This window comes from Phaenicophaeus curvirostris, chromosome 11 (assembly GCF_032191515.1).
Source record: "Phaenicophaeus curvirostris isolate KB17595 chromosome 11, BPBGC_Pcur_1.0, whole genome shotgun sequence".
NCBI classification, from domain to species: Eukaryota; Metazoa; Chordata; class Aves; order Cuculiformes; family Cuculidae; genus Phaenicophaeus; species Phaenicophaeus curvirostris.
Genome location: NC_091402.1, coordinates 20,748,555 through 20,767,788, shown reverse-complemented (window position 1 = coordinate 20,767,788; position 19,234 = coordinate 20,748,555). Strand labels below are relative to the sequence as shown.

Sequence of the window (19,234 nt, the reverse complement as noted above, 5' to 3'; positions counted from 1 at the left end):
CACACAAATCCCTTCTCCCTTCTTTTATGTCCTGGAGCCTGGCTTTCCTCCGCTCGTGCCGAGGAGGCAGTGCCTGGTCAGCTCTCAGAAGAACTAGCACATGCCAGCGAGCTGTAAATGAGCCCTGTACGCCCAGTGAGTCTGAAATGCTTTCCATCTGGCATCCCTGCAGATCTGGAGACAGCAGTTATTTATCCAAGGTAGAGGAGAGAAGGGGGCTGGAGTTTCTAGTGGAAGAAGCTGACATAGCAGCACTATTAGCCCTGATGCTAATTCTAATGCAATCCCCAACATCGTTACTCTGCAGCCAATTAACAAATGGCCGCATCAATTACCTGCTACACACCCCTTTAAGAGACACAGGTGTCTCAAAAGAGATAATGTTCCTTAGATAAGGGGACACCTTTCTACCCACCAGTCCCATGGCACATGGGGCAATACTCTTGTGTCATATGAAAATGTCTCCTCTATCTGCAGAGCCAAGAGGCTTTCAAGACACCAAACAGACCGTAAGAAACACAGCATACAAGCAGAGACACACACCAGGGAGAGCTTCCCGGGACACCAGGTCCTGTGAGCACAGACAGCATCACTTCATAACCAACCCTCTTCACAACCTAGTGGGTGCAAGGCATGAGATGCTATAGAGAAGTACACAGCAGGGATAGGAGGTGGTAATGGGCTTAAGAGAGCCTTGCACAGCACAGAGAATAACAAGCAAACCTGTAACACCAGAAGCTTTGGCTGAGTAAGCATTATAGCTTTACAGATAAGTGCAATCAATACATATTCACAAACATTTGTAGTCAACAGCGCAATTCCATCCCAATCTGAATGATCCACTGCGTACACATGTTCAAATGTGCACAACACCATCAACACACAACTAAAAAATCCTTTCCCATAAAGCCACACAGACGCTGTTGGGCAGAGGCCAAGCAGTTAAATAAAAATGTCTATCCGGAGCGAGAACTCTTCAGAGACATTTCACCATCTGGAAAGAGGAGGGGGTCTTACTCTGAGAACACTTGGAGAGCCCGACCTACCGCGGTTAAACATGTGCCTTGTCCAATGTTCATTCCTGGGGAAGAGCATCACATCATTCCCACCGCCTTGTGCAGCGGGAACCTGCAGTGAGCACACGGGCCCGATTCTGCTCCCCTCTCCAGACAAGAGCACACAGCCAGAGCCCAAGATTGGATGGCAGATGGCCATTCAGCAAATACTTTTTAGTGAGGCCAGACTTGCAGCGTTGTTGATGACAAACAAAAGCTATTGCTGTTAGTGTGGGTTTCTTAATTTCCTTTTACTCTAACCCCACCCATGTCATGTAAATAAAGCTGCAGTTAGCTTCCTTCGAAGCACTGGGGCAGTGAAGATTGTACTGAGCTTCAGGAGGAAGCACAACCACAGCCAAGGCAAAGGCACTACCTCCTTCCACCATTCCCTGAAGAGACCAGGCACTCCCAACAAGCTGGAACAAGCACTTAAAAGCAAAAAAAAGATCACAGGACTTTGCTCTCAAAAACCCTTTAATTATGCGAGCTGGACTAGGACAGCAGCGGTCAGAAGAAATTAAATAGGAATTGGCTCCGTTCACAGATCTGCCTCAGGAGGCTGTGCCCTTGTGAAGAGTAGAGTTTTAGATAGTCATATAAAATCTCTGTGTTTCATAGTCACATGAGGTCTGTCTCCTGATGGGCTTCCAAGAGCTCAGCTAGGCAGAGGCACCAACCATACGGATGCGATCACAAACAAATGACCTTGGAGAGACACGACCCAAGCTAATACATCCAATGGGAACTCCCATCCTATTCCCTTTCTGCTAAGGGACACGGGCAACAAGGAGGAGTACTAAAAGTCTCATTTGGCAGAACTCAACCTGTATCAGGTCCCTCTCTTCTTAAGGGACTGGGAGGCAGCTCATCCTTAACAGGGGTCAACCCAGTGGAAGGTCCCAGGGATAGAGGAAGAGGAAGGACAACAGGGCACAGCTCTCATCTGTGTTGGGTAGAATACAGCTAGACACAGGCAGCCAATGGACTGAGCGTTATTCAGCATGAACTGAAAAAAAAGCTCTTCCCAGCCTCTTCCTCACAGCTGCTCATCCATATTCCAACCCTTTGACACTGGCAACGCTCTTGGCTGAGGGAGATGGGACCTATCATTTCATCTGCTCCCTCCCATCACTCTCCTGTTCCAACATCCTTAGCTCACCCACCCCCACTTGCAATAAAGCCGACTGCTTTCCTCACAGGGTCACCTCTCTGCAAAAGAAACAACCAGATGAGAGGTTCTCGAGTTTCCTGGATGTCAGCTGACCAGGACAGGGAAGGAGGAAAGGTCTTCCTCCAGAACATGGAGATGGAATTGGTTGAAGCAGCTCCAATCAATTGAGCTGCCGTATCCGAGATGTTATTTTGATTCCAGTCCTGCAGCAAGAGACAGCGCAAGGCCAGGCGAGGGCAGATTACATGATCTCTCAAAGCTGCCTTTCACTACAGGACAACACGTCCTCTGTGTTATTAGAGGGCTTTTTTGGACTGAATGAAATAATACTCTACAGCTCTTGATTCCTACCTCAGGGCAGCAACAGCATCTCTCCAGCCCATCTTTCTCCAGGGAGGAGATTAAATATCAGAGATGAATTGAAATGCAGTCAATCAGGCAGGGCAATCTGCCAAAGCAGCAATAACAAAGGGTGGAGGGGGAGAGAAGGTACCTTGGTACTGAAGTGACCTGTTTAAATGCTGCTGAATGCTGAGCTGCTGGATCTCTCCAAGGCTCTGAGAGACAGAGGAAGAGAACACAGGAGTAGGAACCTTCCTCCAACCCTAGATGATAGGGACGAACACATGTCACTTCTTGAGCATCAGCTGCTCTCAAGGAAAGGGGCAGACTCAGATGGAAGAGCTGAAGACATAGTACAAGGTTAGTCCAGCCTGCTAGAGAGGAGAACAAGACTCCAACATATGCACTATTTCAGGAACTGAAGAAAATGAACCCCAGTCCCTGAGAGATCACACAGCTCCAAGGGGTTTTGAGAAATCCCAGCCCACAAGACCCTCTCAGAGCACAGGCACAAAGATCAAGCACTCCCTGAGCCTCGATGGGTGTCTTCACGCAGGTAATTTCCAATTTCCAACAGTGGTAACATAGCCAGAGCCAGACCTTTTGGCCACAAAAGCACAAGCTGCTTGTGTTTGAAGCAAAAGAGGCTATTTTAGTGCCTCTCTGTGTTTTAGCCACATTAGGCCGAGGACAGCTGGAGTCTGGGAATGATTCACAAAGTGCTACCATGTCACTCTTGCTCTGAACCAGACCGAGAAGGATTTTCTCTCCTGCCAGCATCTGCCTGCACTAGGCACCTGAGTAACCTGCAAGCCAGAGCATCCACACTGCAGAGAGAACCTGCCAGCACTCAAAGAGCAGGGTGATTCCAAAAATCACTGCAATGTCTTTTTGGGGGTCCCTGAAACGCTAACCGCCTCAGAAATCCTGTGCCATTTGGGTGCAAAGCCAGAAAGCGCAGGTCAAGGTTCTCAGAAATTGGTTGTTCCATATCACCTACATCTTCATGTCATGCAGCAGCAGGTAAACCGCAGCAGGGGGTGGGGGGGAGATGGGAAGGCGAAGGAAATCAGCACCAAACACCATGACGGAAGGATAGAAAAGCCACACCAAGAGGTGGAGAAGCAAGCTGTGGGTCTCTGAAAGGCACCTATGCACTCACGCACAGGCACGGTCTCTTGAACTGTTTATCAGCCCCAGGAAGGAAGAGGGATCAGTCTGCCAGAAAGATCAGAGATACTGGGGCTGTTATATGATGCTCCGTTTAAGAAACAAAACCCACAGTGTGCGCACAGACAGAGAGGAAGCTACAAGGAAAGACTTGAAAACAGCAGAGGAAACCCTAACCCCACCCCTGAGGTGCTACCTTTTACTAAACCCCATCCCAGAACCTAATGAAAAGTACAGACAAACTTGCATTATTTCAGGCAGGCAAAAGCCTCTCCTGCCCTCACAACACAGCAATTGGATAAATCCTTTCCAGCCTGGCTCTGAGAAGGACAGGCAGCCCTGCCCAGTCCCAAGCCTCTCCTAAGGGTGCTCAAGTCCCTTTGGAAAAAACTTGCTATATAAAGTGTGCAGACATGCCAAATAACCCTTCTTCATTTCCAGGAGCTTTGACTCCAGCTGGTATAGAAATCAGTAGAGCCAATAAAGCCACTGGCTGTGGCCCCAGCTGGAAATGGAGAACTATTTGGCCAGCACAATGCTCATAGCCTGGCCTAAGCAAAAGATTTTGACTCTTACCCTGTAAGGAAAGCCCTACACACACTCCTTATACAACCCTACTCCGTTTACAACCACTGCAGAAAAAGGGAAGAAAGCGCTTAGCAGGGTTAAGAGGACATCAGGGCACAGCCAAGAATTCTATGTCCACAAATTCAGGGCACACATGGAGGGGGGCCAGAGCAGGAGAAACATCACAAGAGCCACGCAGCATCAGATGCTCTCCTGCTCCGGTTTTCAACCGCTTGTACACGAAGCCCAGATGGTTTCCAGAGTGAGGAAGAAGGGTGTGTTGCTTACACAAGCAATGCCATATTTCAGTAAATATCATATGCCATCCAGACATTCTGGACCGGATCCAATTTCCGTTAGGCTTTGCTCAACTGGGGACCTGGCTCCTCAAGCAGACAGCAAACTCCCTTCGTGCTCAATGCATGTCTAAAGCAGATCTGTGTCTCAGGCAGACACACATTTTTACCAGATGATCCTTGTTACACCTGGCATGAAGAAAAGATTTCCAGTGTTCAGCCGACCAACCTCTGCTTCCAGGCTCAGCTCAGTCAGAAGCGAGTTAACTCTTCCTCACCAGCACTGTCTGCGTAGGACTGCGCGGGCCACAGCAACCTGCTTCTCCCACTCACCTCTCCGGGGGACTCTTGGAGCCTCCTCAGGTTCCCTTCACATGCTCCATCGTATTTGTACCTGAAGTGCTAGGAAGCGCTGTTTATTTGATAACTGTAACAAAAGACAGGAACCCACACAACAGGTAGTCCCCCAAGAGGAGGTGTTACGGTCTGTTTGTAACATCAGATGGAAAACAACATCCCGAGTTCCTTCCTTGCATCCTTTTCAAATTACGATTAATAAACTTGTCTCTAAACTAACAGGGAACAGCAGCGGTAGGAGGCATTTCAGCAACCATCTCTAATACAGTAAGTTTAAAGAGATGTGGGAATTCTACAGTACATACAGTCCTAGGGAAAGACTTGTCCTTGATACAAAACTCTAAACACAACTTTAAAAGATGGTCTCCCCAGTCCTGAATGCTGCTTGCTGCTCTAGGACACTGCAGACCTCTGTACAACCTCTGTCTGGTTGCTTATCAGGCTTCAGGATCTTACACTAGCCAAGGCAAGCAAGGTCTCATCAGAGGAATTCTTGCAGGCATGCTCTTTAGCCAAACTCCCTTTTTTCAGGACACAGTACCCCAAATACATGCATCCTTCAACCTGCCAAGGAGCAAAATGCAACCATGAAAGAGCAGCAGTGGCAGGAATCAACAAAACAAGACAGGATCATTCCCCCAAAGAACCAACTGATGTTTTCTCTGACCAGAATTTCAATGCCTGCTTCCCTTTCAGAAAGCACAGCGCAGCTTTCAGGCAGCTTCACTCCCATCCTCCTTTTCAAAAACGAAGCAAAATTCTCACAGGCTTGGCAGAGGGACACTAGATGTCTGACTCACTGGCAAAGACGATGAGAGCAGGGCTCCCCTCCTACGGCACGAGACACACTGGAATGGACAACTTTGTAGAAGCAAAACCAGAGACCTGACAGCTTTTCTGGCCTTTAGTTTGGGCAAGACAGCCAAAACACACACACACACACACACTCAGAAGCCGGGATGCTGTGGATTTAGTGCAAAAAGCAGTCAGTAAGTTTTGTTCCACTCGAGCTATGGGTTTAGTTGGGGTTTGCCAGCATTAAGGCACTGGTCACAGCACAAGAGCTGGAGAAGCTGCGCAGCCACCTCCTCCCTGCACGCATCTAATGGGCTGAAGCAGGAGGTGGGCACTGATAAAGCACAAGGCACTGCTGAGCCTGTCCTTGCCTTCTTAGGGAGGACTAACATCAAGGCAATGGAGCCTCTCTAGCTCATTTCTTTCTCTTCTGTGGCTTCCTAGCTCACAGTTGAAAGTCTTCCCTCCTCCAAGCCCTACGAGACCTGTGCAGCAGATGACCCCTGCCTTCTCCCTGGGGTTGCATCTAAGCTCCCAAACAAAAAGAGACACATTGTTCAGAGTAAAGCCTCAAATAAACTTTTCTCTCTGGAAGCAAAGGAGCTTACTTTAAAAATGCAAACCAGGTATCTGACACATAAAGCAGCTCTCCTGGATCAGAGCTCCGGGCAGGTTAGGCTCAGCCCATGAGCACAGGCATCCGTGAGCCCCGTTTTCAGTTGTTCCACTGCTGAGAATACACAACCATCCCTACAAAAAGACGGAAAAACCAAAGAAATAGTGTTAAATCAGATTAACTGGTGACAAATTCCTAAAAACTCTGACAAGTTCTAATTGAGTTTTTCTAGTACGCACACCCCCCAGCATGCTGCAGGGCACCTCTCAGGTTACTTCCAGGGCTTCCTCAGCACCCTGGAAGCTGGTGCTGGTCTTGCTCAGACACTTTGCTCAGTCCTTTTGCAAGTTCTGTGTGTCTGTCTCCCACGTCTACTCCTTCAGTGGGACTCATGCTGTAAATCTTGGTATTGCTACAGCAATTTCCCTGTCTAATCACATGCCTTGTTGCATTACCACAGCAGTGATAGCTGGTTGAACCACACACCACATCCTTGCAATTGTTCCTATTACTCACAATTGACTTATTTCTTAAATTTCAGCTTGCCGAGCCTCGCCAGAGGATGAGCAAGATCCCTGTCACCCCTCCTTGCTGCTGATCAGAGCGGCAGAGGGCAGGTGAGTAGACTGCGAGTCTGAGTTGTGAAAGAGCCCCAGCGATTTTGTAAGGACACGCTTTCTCCAGCAGCCAAGCTCCCTTGCGTCTAAACACCAGGGCTCGACTCCTAGGAAGTAAACTCTTGAATTGCAACAGGAATCAAAAGGGAAAGTAGATGCAAACTAAACTAATTCGCGATTTTTTAGAGCAGACAAGTATTTCCACAGACTTGCTTGTGGCGTGGCACCCGCTGCAGCCCCCACACGTGGGTCTGTCTCTGCGCCCGCCCTCGCTTGCAGACCTACCTAAGAGCAAATCCATAATGGAAAAGTGAAGTGCCTCTAGATGCAAGTAACGCTGCTCGTGGGGGATTTCCTAGGCTTGGAACAAACAGCCTGATGGCTTCTGGCTGCTTCAGAGACCCAACCCACCATCTTGTGCCTCACAAACACGGCTCTGACAAAAGACTTTGACTCCTTGCTTTCAAAGGGGAACAAACAGAAGACAAGTTCAGACAAGGCTCATGGCTGCTTGCCCAGCCAGGCCTCAGCTAGTCCTTCATAGTAAATATTTGTTCTTAATTACAGTGCCGTTTGCCCCGGGAGCTTGCCTGCGATCTGTAGGAGGGAGGGGGATTATGTTGTTGATAGGTAAATAATAGCTCTTTCATCCAGAGAACCCCATGCATTTTCCAAAGATGAAAGCCTCCCGAATACTTTCCCTATAGGTTAGGGTTAGGATTTTAAATCTTTGTCCCACTCAGGAGCATGCCAAAAACTCCCACGGTGGATCCAGAGAGAGGGAGGTTGGAGTTTCACCGCGACAGCTCCTCGTCCAGCCTTGCTGCAAGCAGGACTCAAGCGGGACGGATTCGGCACCAGCAAGTGGCTAAGTGGGTGTTCAGCAGGATCTCATCTGCCATCGTAACGTGAAGCATGGCCACAGCGTGTTGCTGAGTGGCAGCACCAAGCACATGCTGCTCTGCCACCACACTGCGACACCAAAGCCAGGTGGACAAAGTTAGATGGAGCCAGAAACAAACTCCATCCTAGGTCCAGGTCCGGCTTCTGGCCAGCAGACAGCCACGCTTCTTCATGTCGAGCTCCCAAGGGCCTGGAGCATCTTCTAGGGGAGGGCAAGGCACTGCCCAAGCACAGAGCAGCCGTGTGGAGCAAGCCCACAGATGATTGATGGGAAACAGCCAGTTCTTACTCCCCCCCAAAACCTGACAAGCATGAGTTTTGATCTTCCTCAGCTTCCAAAACATCAGAAATACAAACATTTATCAGCAAGACTAAGGGAACTGTAAGCGAGACAGCAGACCTGCCTGGGGAGGAGGTGAGAAGTGATTTCCTCTCACCTACCACTAGAAAACCCACCTGACCCCCTGGGGGACAGTGAAGGAACACAAGCAATCCCCTTCTCCCCAAACCACCTGGCTAATGTCACTGCAAAGGTATCTGGTATGCCAGAGGCAGAGGTCAGAGCCAAGCTAGCTCCAGCCCCAGAACACATTACCAATTTATTTCATAAAGAAGAAAACCAAACAAGCCCGACAACAACAAAACCCTACAATAGGCAATCAAATCCAGTATCTACTCATGCTATAGCTCCCACGTTCCTAATCCATTCCCAGTTACCAAGCCCAGCACAGGGAGCAGAGGATAAAAATGCCTATAAACACCAGAAATGAGAAGAGCCTTCGAAGAGCGGGCGCTGCACTTTCAGAGGAGAGCCAGACACACAGAACACTAACGCTATAATTTTAAAAACCAAAGATAAACTGCACTCCTTTCCTCCCATGCTCAGCTCATCATTCATGAGAGGTTTTCTGCATGCCCCAGCAGGAGCAGCCACAGAGATGATACCTGGACTTTTAATGACCAGACAAGCAACACCTCCTGCACCACCTCTGCTGCTCTCCCCTTCCTTGTCTTATCATTTACAAGCAGATTTGTTGGGCTTGGTTTTGTTCTTGTGTCCAAACATCACCCAAGCATTTGGTTGTTTGGGTTTTTTCCCCCTCTAAATTCTGGGTAAGAAAAAAAAAGTGCCATTCCCTCCCCCAGCTGCAACAGACTGGCTTGAAATCTGTTGTCAGCACACAATAAATATTTGTACAGTTCCTTCGTAACATCATTCATCTCTTTCTACTGCAACACTTGAATCATTTTTCCCTCTTACCGAAAGTCATTATGTTGCTAGACTGAGATTTAATGAAGCCTCTGAAAACCCCCAGTCCAATATCCTCTACTAACACCCTCACAGTGACTCGGAGTCTTTTAGTTTGACCCATATATGACATCGGCTGTGGTGTGAGCAGTGGGAAAGACAAAGAGTTGCTGCATGCAACCTTTTTGATAGGAATGGTTGGACTCGATGATCCGGTGGGTCTCTTCCAACCTGGTTATTCTGTGATTCTATGATTCTATGATTCTATGCATCCTCCCCTTCCCAGCACCACCTCCACCGATGGGGGACAGGCAGTCCCAGCCCTCACATCTGCGCTTCTACACAAGCACCAACTCCACCAGCGGTTGAGACAAATGGTTCATTGCATTATGGCCAGGAAGGGACTGCACTGGAGCGATGGGACCAGAAACACGGCTGGTGTCAAGTCTTTCCTCTGGTATGTTACTACGTCCTACCCACCTGAATCTCTCTATTACATCCTTTGGATGTTTACTTTGCTTCCTGCCACTAAATTCGTCAGACAGGCTTCCTTGCTATTATGGTAGTTATAAGGTACATGGTTAGAGGCACATTTCACAGCGTGCCTAAACAAGGAGTTAATCCTATAAATCTATGTAAGAAACAGTACATTTAGAACAAGAAATCAACAAGGAGGGAAGTTTTGAAAGGCCACTTTCAAACAGTCCTTTGCTTATCCCTGATGGAAGCTGAACCTTTCAGACAGTCTGCCAACAAGCCCCAAACCATCCAGGCCTTCCACCTTCCTGTAAAAAGAAAAAGCACCCTAAAACCAAAATCGCCATTGAATCCCTGTTGCTTGCCCCAAGGCTCACTGCTGAGCAGACCTGAACCTTCCAAGCTCAGATCACCAGATTACATCCTTGTTAAAAATGGAAGAACTGGGATTTCGGGTTAATACACTTCTTTCCTTTTGAAAGGAAGCAGCCAGGGAGCATAAGGTTGACACAGAAAGAAAAAGTCACAAATTACTTTCAGATTAATGTTTTTTTCCTTTCCTGGTGCAGGACAAACCACCTCAAAAATGCTAGCAAGGAGGAAGTGTGTTTCTCCTAACTCTGTTCTCTAACAGAGATGCAGACCGCTACTGGGGAAGCAGAGAACAGGGCTGAACATTTTTCTCATCAAAATCTGTAAGCCTGAAAAGTTACCAGCCCATAGCAGCTACCGGTGACTTCTTGAATGAACTCACTTTGAGACCAAAGCAAACAGCCCTGGCTCTCGATCCCTGCAGTCCCTTGAAATAATGAGAGGAAGGATGCACATATATTTAAGTAAATTCATTCAAAGTTTAGGCGCACACCCCCTTACCTTTGGCAACACAACATAAATATTCACCAGGGAATGGAGCAGAGAATCAAATATTCACCAGGAATCAAATATTCACCAGGGAATGGAGCAGGGCAGGGGAGACCAGAAGAAACACTACGTTGTGTGAGTCACAGCAAGCCGTAACAGAGGATTCATTAACTGGATTCAGGTGATCCTATTAGCTTTGCAATTGCTGCACATCAGGTTGCAGAGTAATTAGGCCTGCAATTCAGAAGGATTTACCCGAACATTTTCTATTAAAACACAGTTGTTGTTAATGGGCCTGACTAAAGTCTTCAGAGCTATTAGGCTGCTGCGTAGAAGTCATAATTACTTCATCCACTGAGGAACAAGGCATCAAAGAAACTGCCTGGGATCATCTGCAGGTTTAGAGGACCAAAGGAAAGCCAGGGAATTCAATGGGATGTCTCCCTTTGGCATCACCACAGGCTTTTGATCAAGTATTCAACTAGAGCACTTTGGATGCCAGTGGAGAATGTAAGAACATCAAGCCTATACACAGGAAGGATTTGCCATCGGAAGTATGCCAAGGCAACACCCAGATGTATTAGTTGACTCAGAGTTACTGCATAAGTCCTAATTGCAGCCTAAAAGTTTAGTGGTCCACCTGAATTACATGATCTCTATCTGCTGAGGATGTTTGGCCACCCTGCAGCATCTCACAGAAGCAGGGCCCATATTTCCTCTTCCAGAGGCAGAGCATTTTTCAGTGTAGACAGACTCAACCACACCAGAGAGGAGTAAAGGCTGAGCATCTCCTACCGCAGCAGCGGAGCACGACTGGCTCCTGGTTTCTCAGCGTACGACTAGCCATGGGAACAAGAGGATGCATCCCAACTCCTGACCTCACATCCACCAGGTTTAGGCAGGCTTGATTCAGGTGACAGACAACTAGGCTCAGCAAGTCTGGCCACAGGATTGAGAAAGAGCGAGGCATCCCAGCACCTGCTGTCCTGCTTTGCTTGCACAGACGCTACACACACAGCCCTGCATGAGAGCAGGAAGCCAGAGATGCCAACAGAGGCAAGAAAAAAGTTATTATTTCCCTCTCAAACCAGACTTGGTGAGCTTAGGATAGGGACTTTGGGAGTCAGGCTGTTCCTCTTCTGCCACCAGCACTGCCCATTTCCCCTTCCTAGCCTCCTTTGCTCAAAGATTTACTACCTGCTCGCAGAACAGCCTTTCCAGTTTCATACCCACCATATCAGGTGTCATCTGCACTGAGTATGCTTCCACCAGGAGGGAACCAGCAGGCTACACCACCTGCCTGCTAGACCACGAGACCATGGTTTAACAGTTCCTGTGCATCCAGGTATTCCGTAAGAAACCCTGCTAGACCCTTCAAAACCCAACACCCTCACCCATATTAAGCAGCACAGACAGTTTATCAACAGAAGGGAAGAAAAGCTTAGAAAGGAGAACTTGATACAAGAGCAAGTGGAAAGATGCAGGTACACATAGGCTGTGAGGATGCAGAAATGACAATAGGGCAATAACAAGTAGTCAACCCTCACCACAGGCTCTGGCAGGGAGGAAACCTGCTTGTAATTAGCAGGCATCTTCAGAAGAGATACTTGACTTTTACCCTCTGGAGAGCCAAGTCCGATGCATTCTGCTTCGCCCAAGGTTTCCAAACAACTGATCTGATGTGCCCCTGAACTACCTGTCCCTGCTCTCGTGCGAAGAGCACTGCAGACCTCTGACAGGGGCTCCCTCAGAAATGTCCTGCTTGGAAACATGGTATAGAGAGCATAAAGGAGATTTTAACCAGTGCAGGGATGTACTTTCTGCAGACTATTTTGTTTTGATAAGCAAGCTAAACGAACATATTCAATATCTCACTACTCCAAGGGGAGGGGATAGGGGAGATTTTGCCAGCTTCCCCTCCCTTCAGCGCTTCAAACACCTGAGCACGTACATCCTGCAGGGAAGCCTGCACAGTGTCTAAACCTAGCGCAGGTTTTACATCATTAGCCTTGTACAACACCTAGCACAGGACTAATGATGCAATGCGAATAATTAAACATAAAATCATGGTTGGCACTTGTCAGGAGGGAGTTGGCTGGAACAGCTCATAGTGACAGTTTGTTCTTCCTTTGCTCCATCTCAAATCACAGAGGTGGAAAGTGCTGCCCAGCACAGCAGAGGCCAGGACCCCTCCAGATTTCCAGACCAAATAAACTACTTGTTAACCATCTGACCAACTGCAGAGGGTATGACTGGCTGGCTCTGAGCTGCTAGCATCCTGCCAGAAAGGGTTAAGAAAAGGAAATAAAGGACACTTCAAAGACTTCTGAAGTCTCTTCCAAATAAAGCAGTAATAATAAAAATAGATCTGATCTTCATAAACCATCAATATTGAGCTTAACTAGACATCTTTCCTCTGACAGCTAGACACTGGAGCTAGGTGTACAACTTGGAACCAAATGCTCATCAAATGATTTAGCTTCTTTGTCAGTTCACAAATTAGCCATGAACAGACTTCAGTTTTGATGACTTCACTCATTATGTTCAATTACTCAGTGTATGGTTTATGTGAACATATTTCAGTGAATAGATAATTCACAAATCGTTCCGCTGGTTGCCCAAATCATGCGGCGACTTTCAAACATCAGATCGCCTATATTACCTACTAAATTTGGATTCCAAGTGGAGACAGCCTTGAGGGACCTGGTTTTCTAGACAGCAGTTATGGGCTCTCTCACCACTGGGTTGGGGGCAAACTTCCAAGTAATTTTTTAAAATCTAGGCCAGATTTCTCTTCTATTTTACATTTGAAAGTCGTGCAAAAAGTCACCAAATCACAGATTCACATTCCATGGACATTGCTGAGAATAAACCATTAACATCCCCATGAAACTCAAAGTGCTGTTTACAAAGGCAGAAGCCCTACGTGCCCTTTGAATCCTTCTCAGTTGCATTTTTTCCCCTGAAGGCTTCATTGAGCTCTACTGGACACAAATAAAAAAGTTAAACATTTCCTTTACTGGCACATCCCATCAATTGATACTTGACTGTCAGACTTTCCAGGCCTAGAAGGTTTTGCATTCTCAAGGGAACGTGTCTCCGAAATGCAGCCTTTTTTGTGTGTTTTCCTGTTTGCACTTCCATTGTGTTGCAGTTCGAGTTTGGTTCTTTCCTTTTTTCCATGCAAGAAGCAGCTTCAATTAACAAATTACAGATTCCTGCAAATATTCTGTACCTGGGGAGGGTAAAGGAGAGATTTCCAGAACAGAGGAAGAATAAAAAAAAAACAAAACAAGAGAATAAAGGTTATAAAGCTGAAAAGTAAATAAGCACCTTCTTAAAATCCCTTACACAGAAGACAACTGTCCCCCAGCAGGCAACACAGAAGAAGTTGTAAAGCAGCAAAAGGGGATATACTGAGACCCAAGAGCAACTCAAGAGCCGTGAAGCTTGCTGAAAGCCATCAGGCTTTATCAGAGAGGCATGCCAACAGCAGAACCACCCATTCCTCTCAATCCGTGTCTGCAGGAAACACGATAAAAACCTTCACCAAAATATATATAAGGAGTGAGGACTTGCCAGCTTCTTATTTCACACGTCAGCCATGTCATGGGTGTGCTGCCCGGGACTCAAGTACTGAAGAAAGTGGATGGCAAAAGGCAGCACTCACCCTAAACTGCTTTTCACTGCCTATTTTAGAGCCACACTCCCAAAATCACGTTTAGAGCCAGGAAGGAGGAAGACATTGAACTGTGCTCTCCATTCAAAGCTCAGCTCTGCTCACCACAAATACCTGATTGCTGGCAATTCAAACTGGCTCTCTGCTTTTTGGTGTCGTTTGTTGCTTGTAGTATTCTTGTCTGCAGTCACTGGTGATGGAGCACACAACAAAACTCTCTGCTTTCCCAAACATGGAAGTTCACTTGAACCCAGTGCTCGGTGCTCGCTCAGGAAAGGCCTCCGCTTTGAGGAAACCAGTTGCTTCCACCAAAGCCGCTTTGGTAGCAAGTTTAATGAATGAAGAATGCCCTAAGGAGAAAGGAGATAAGTGAGAGTTTGGTGCAGAGCATCAACCCCATCCTGCTCACTGAACACCAGTCCCTCCCAGTGCTGTGAAAGATGTTTACCAGCACTGAACTAGAGCTGGACCTGGAAGTCAGCCTGAAAGCCCACCCCAAGATCCTCCTGCATGCTCTGCACCTCCTTCTGGCTGAGCCTTCTCCTCTTCAGGGCTACCCACACAGCAGGATGCTCCAGGGGACCCTTTCCAGGTGGAGATCAGGACTCCAGCAGCTGGGAACTCCACATTAACACCTTAGCCTGTGGTTGGAGCACGCCTTGGAGAAGACGGCTTGGCCACGAGGCTCTAGTGAAAGCTGATTAAAAGCTCAGGGTTCAATCCCCGCTTTGCCACCATCTCTCTTAGCCTGTCCCTTCCCAAAATCGAGTAGCTCACCAGGTCACTCTGGAGGAATTTTGGCCACTTCATCCTCACAGCTTCTTCATGGTATTTTCCACCTGTAAAGGGGGGAACTATCACACAGCAGCACCTGGCTAGCAAGGATCAGCATTCAAACATCCATGCTACAGAAGAACTCGGAGAGAAACTAATAGATAAAGGTGGGCTTCAATGTGTGCAAAGGAGTGGAGCATCTGCCAAGCAGAAGACAGTGAACTCACAGTGAGCTCAGTGACCAGGCACAGCATTTTAGTAGAGACCATGAAGCATCACAGTTGATATTTCCAGACCTTACTGGCAACTCGGCAGGATTAAAGCTCCACTTATAAAATTACAAGGTTAATAGATGTTACAAGCATGTTACCAGGTGTCCTGACTTGCTGGAAGCGCATCCCAGAAGGCAGCAGAAGCAATTACAAGCACTCTGTTCGCTATCCAGCTGCATCAACCACCCATAGGCACTACTTAGCAACCCTTTATCAAAGTAAACTCAGCACAGAAGAGGATCTGGTGTGCCCACAGCACTGTACGTGTCTTCTGAGCCAGCCCTGCTCCCCGACAGAATTCATCTTAAACAGAGCCCAAATGCATCAGTTGTTTTTGAAATGAAAACTTTTAAAAACAAACAAAACAAGCAGAAAACAGCAATCAGAGCCAAACTGTGCGCTGTTTATAATAAAGTACATCCCTTAAATTGCATAACCTGCTACGGTGAAAAGAAAACAGCAAAGAAAACCACTTGGGGAAGGAATGGAAGTCCACATGGCATGACTTCTCTGCCAGCTTTCAGGTGCAAACCAACCATTCTGGGAAGGTCAAAAACTATAGGAAGTGGGAAATTAGGATATGGATGGCCTACCTATGTCCTAACCCGTACAAGAAATCTGAGACAGGGAACTACTGTATTACTAGTTTTAGGCCAAGCCTGGTGTGATCTCCCATCCAGGCTGCTCTACCTAAAAAGGACAAAGTTTCTAGGAAGCAGCGAGGGTTTTGTACATCACCATTACTTCAAAACAAGCCTGTAAAGCTTCTGAAGGAAGGAGTCATCATCCCAGAGGTGGGCAATAAATAAAACAGCAAACACCAACAAACACCTCCGAGTACCTGTGAGCAGGATGGGGAGTAAAAAGCCAAACGAGTCCCAGCCTGCAAGGACATGACGGCATTTTCCAGGAACTTGCAACACCGCCTTGAGGGTGGGGATGAGCAATGGTGTCCACACCTTCTTACTCTGTAGTCATTTGTATGGTGATGGGAATACCAGCTGTACATGAATAATGTAGCAAAAGACCCTCACACACCCCTGTAAAGGGAATTAGCTCCTCACAAACACACACATGCCCTCACCCTCCTCGCAAATGAAATGCTCAGAGGCACTGTGGGCTCTGCACATGGCGCTGTGATGTGGAGAGGACAGGGACAGGTAGGAGGCAGCTCTTCGTTTTGACAGGTCATCTAAAAAGGTTTATACAAGTAACTGTAGAGAGCTTCCCACCACAAACAGCTTCAGCACGCTCCACCCAGCCCACATGAAAGGGACAGGCTCCAGCCATGGGACCAGGTAAGGGAAAGAGACACCCCACCCCATTTATTCTAGAAGAAAAGATTTGTGCATTTTCAGCAACGTCCATCCAACTCAATGGGCATATTCATGTCTGCTCCAGAAAAAAATATCACACGCTTTTCTCTTCTTTATTTAGTGTTTTCTCCAAATAAAAACTGAGAAATAAAGTTCTCTGTCCATGCGCTGCAGATTGAATCAGTACAAAAGTGGCTAAAAGCTCCTTTCAAAGACGCTCTTCCCTGTTCTTTTCTCAGGCTACTCCTCCTTTGGTGACGTAAAGAATCTGTCTCTTCCACCCTACTGAAGCTGAGATCAAATAGCAACTTTACCACATCATAAGTTACAATTAAGGCTACTCCTGGCAAAATACGAGCCTTCCCTAACTAAAAGCTAAAGCTCTCCTGGCATTTCTCTTTCTATTGCCCGTATCCAGCCCTGTATTTATAGGATTAGCCTCAAATTAGGACAGTTTCCTCATTCTTCCTTCACTCTTACTACAGCTTGGTTCCTGGGAATCTGATCCTATCTTCCACAGAGGTTACTCCCTGTTGATAGGAAACATCTAGTGTTTGTGGGCAGGAAGCACCAACAGAGGATAATGAGGATTAAGAGAGAATCCTCGTTATGACTTATCACCACAGCAGATCGGGAGACTCAGTGGGCCATTTGATCAACAGGAACATTAGGAACTTGTCTCACGCTCCCACACAGTGTCTCGCCCCACTGGGGTGCGAGTTAAAGTAGCACACGGGGGCTCTGAGGGCAGGAGGCGTCACCCTGGCCCATCCAGCTGCTTCCACGTCATCCAGTTCTTCCTAACCAGAAGCATTAGACTTAAGAAGTGATGGGAAAGGACGTGTCAAAGAAAACAAATCCTTTTAGAGTTGGTTTCTTGCTCAAATGTTCCTCAGAGGAGACAAGAGGTGGATTTGTTGACCCAGTTAATGGCTCTTCATCACCTAAGGAAACACTTCACTTCAGAGTGACCGGTACTGTGAAGAACAAGGTGTTCCTGTTGGTACAAAGCCCCTCTCCCTCCTTTGGCCATCCTACGCTATATTGTAATGTCATTTTGATAACAGATGTACAATAATCTCAGGAGTTTCTCCTCCAGCCATGCACTTTGGTGGCTCTCTTCACTGAACAAAGAAAGACAGCACAGAATCTCCAACCTCCATAAAAGCTCCTCTCTCATACACACACACACACAAAACCACAGTCTGCCACACATGGCTTACCCTAGGACAGCATCTTCTTGAAAGAGCAGAGGAATTAGAGCCACAAACTGAAGCTGGATCAAGCTTCATCCTGCCCCATGTCTTGTCTTCAAAAGCAGCACCTAGGGAAGAGTATAAGAACAGGCCAAGCACATAGCTATGTTTCATTACGCTTTCCCAGGCTCCAGCTATTTGCAGCTGTGGGACTTCCTCAACAAGAGACTGTGTATTGATGTTTAAAAACATTCAATGGATTTTCCTTGCATTCGTTACTCTAGTCACCCCCAAACCTACTTGGACATTTTTGTTCACCACAGATTCATACCGTGCATTGATAGCTTGTTCTCAGCTCTTTTCCTAGAAGCTGATCATATTCAGGTTTTTTTGACTCAAATCAAGTCTTGCTCCTATAGCCTAGTACACTGCACTTCAGAGATCTCTCTCACAAGCGACTTCACCCCGTTTTGAGCCCCTGTCACTGTATTTTAGATTAAGATGGCTCCTTCTCCCCCCCAGACTGCTTTGTTTTTCTCAGCATCGCATGCTGCAACTCCACCACTCCACAGTGCAAGGATTTCCTACAGCTATTTAGTGCCACTTTTGGTTTTTGCTACTCTGAACAGTCAGCAAACTTCATCAGCTGCCACTTACTCCTCTTTGTCATTAACTGAGACATTCAACAGCTCTTGCCTTCGACAGGGTCTTGTTGCACTTGACTGATGTCAAGTCTCCATTGGAAAAGCTGATCCTTCACCTCTCAGCCCTTGTTTCCCATCTTTCAACTTATTATTTATGCACTGGAGACCCCCATGAGATATCCTGATACCCTAAGTGCACAACAGGACCTCTGGCTGGCAGGGTCCAGCCACCCCTGGATTATCTTGAAAAGGACCTCTTTTCCCATCTGCCCTCTCAGCCCAATTCCTCAGCTCATAGTCCTCAATAACCTCCCCCAGGACAGCTCCCAGTTGTTCAGTGAGGAAAGGAGAAGGGCTGCACCTCAAGCACAGCGCAGTCATTAATATTTAGTACAGACTGACACAATGCAAGGGCAGCAGCGAGGCACCAAGGAGGCTGAGCATCCTTGACGCTGCTGAACTCAGGCTATGCCAGGCTACTGCAAGAAATTCCTGGAGCTCAGTTTCTTTTTCCTGGGAGCAGCTTGAACAGGTCTCCACAGAAACACTCCCAGGACTTCCTCCTGCAGTGCCCTGAGCTTGGAGCAGCCACAACGAGAACTGTCCTTATGCAGCAACCCAGCTTGATCCCAAATCCTGGAAAATATCTAGAGAGAAGACAAAATGTGTTTCTTCACAATATTCCTTCACTGGGTACCATTCCTCAATCCTAGGGAGATGAACAGAGTATAGCCATTTTCTTCTGGTGATAATCTTCCACTTGTCCCCAGCCCACTGCCTTGATGATCCCTGTGGACATCAGCCTTCGCCTCCAAGCCATGCTATGCTTTTCAAAGTGTTCCTTCAGCCTCCTCGACCCAAGAGCTACCCACAT

At 47.3% G+C, this 19,234-nt stretch overlaps 1 long non-coding RNA gene across 1 annotated transcript; it reads right to left on the bottom strand.

Moving 5' to 3' along the window:
• Nucleotides 1-14,303: 14,303 nt before the first annotated feature.
• LOC138725217 (uncharacterized) lies at nt 14,304-18,990 on the bottom strand. Its single transcript, XR_011338205.1, has 3 exons — nt 17,744-18,990; nt 14,936-14,997; nt 14,304-14,508 (listed from the first exon to the last, which is right to left on the bottom strand). It is a non-coding gene; the product is annotated as an uncharacterized lncRNA (long non-coding RNA).
• Between the last annotated feature and the right edge of the window lie 244 nt (nt 18,991-19,234).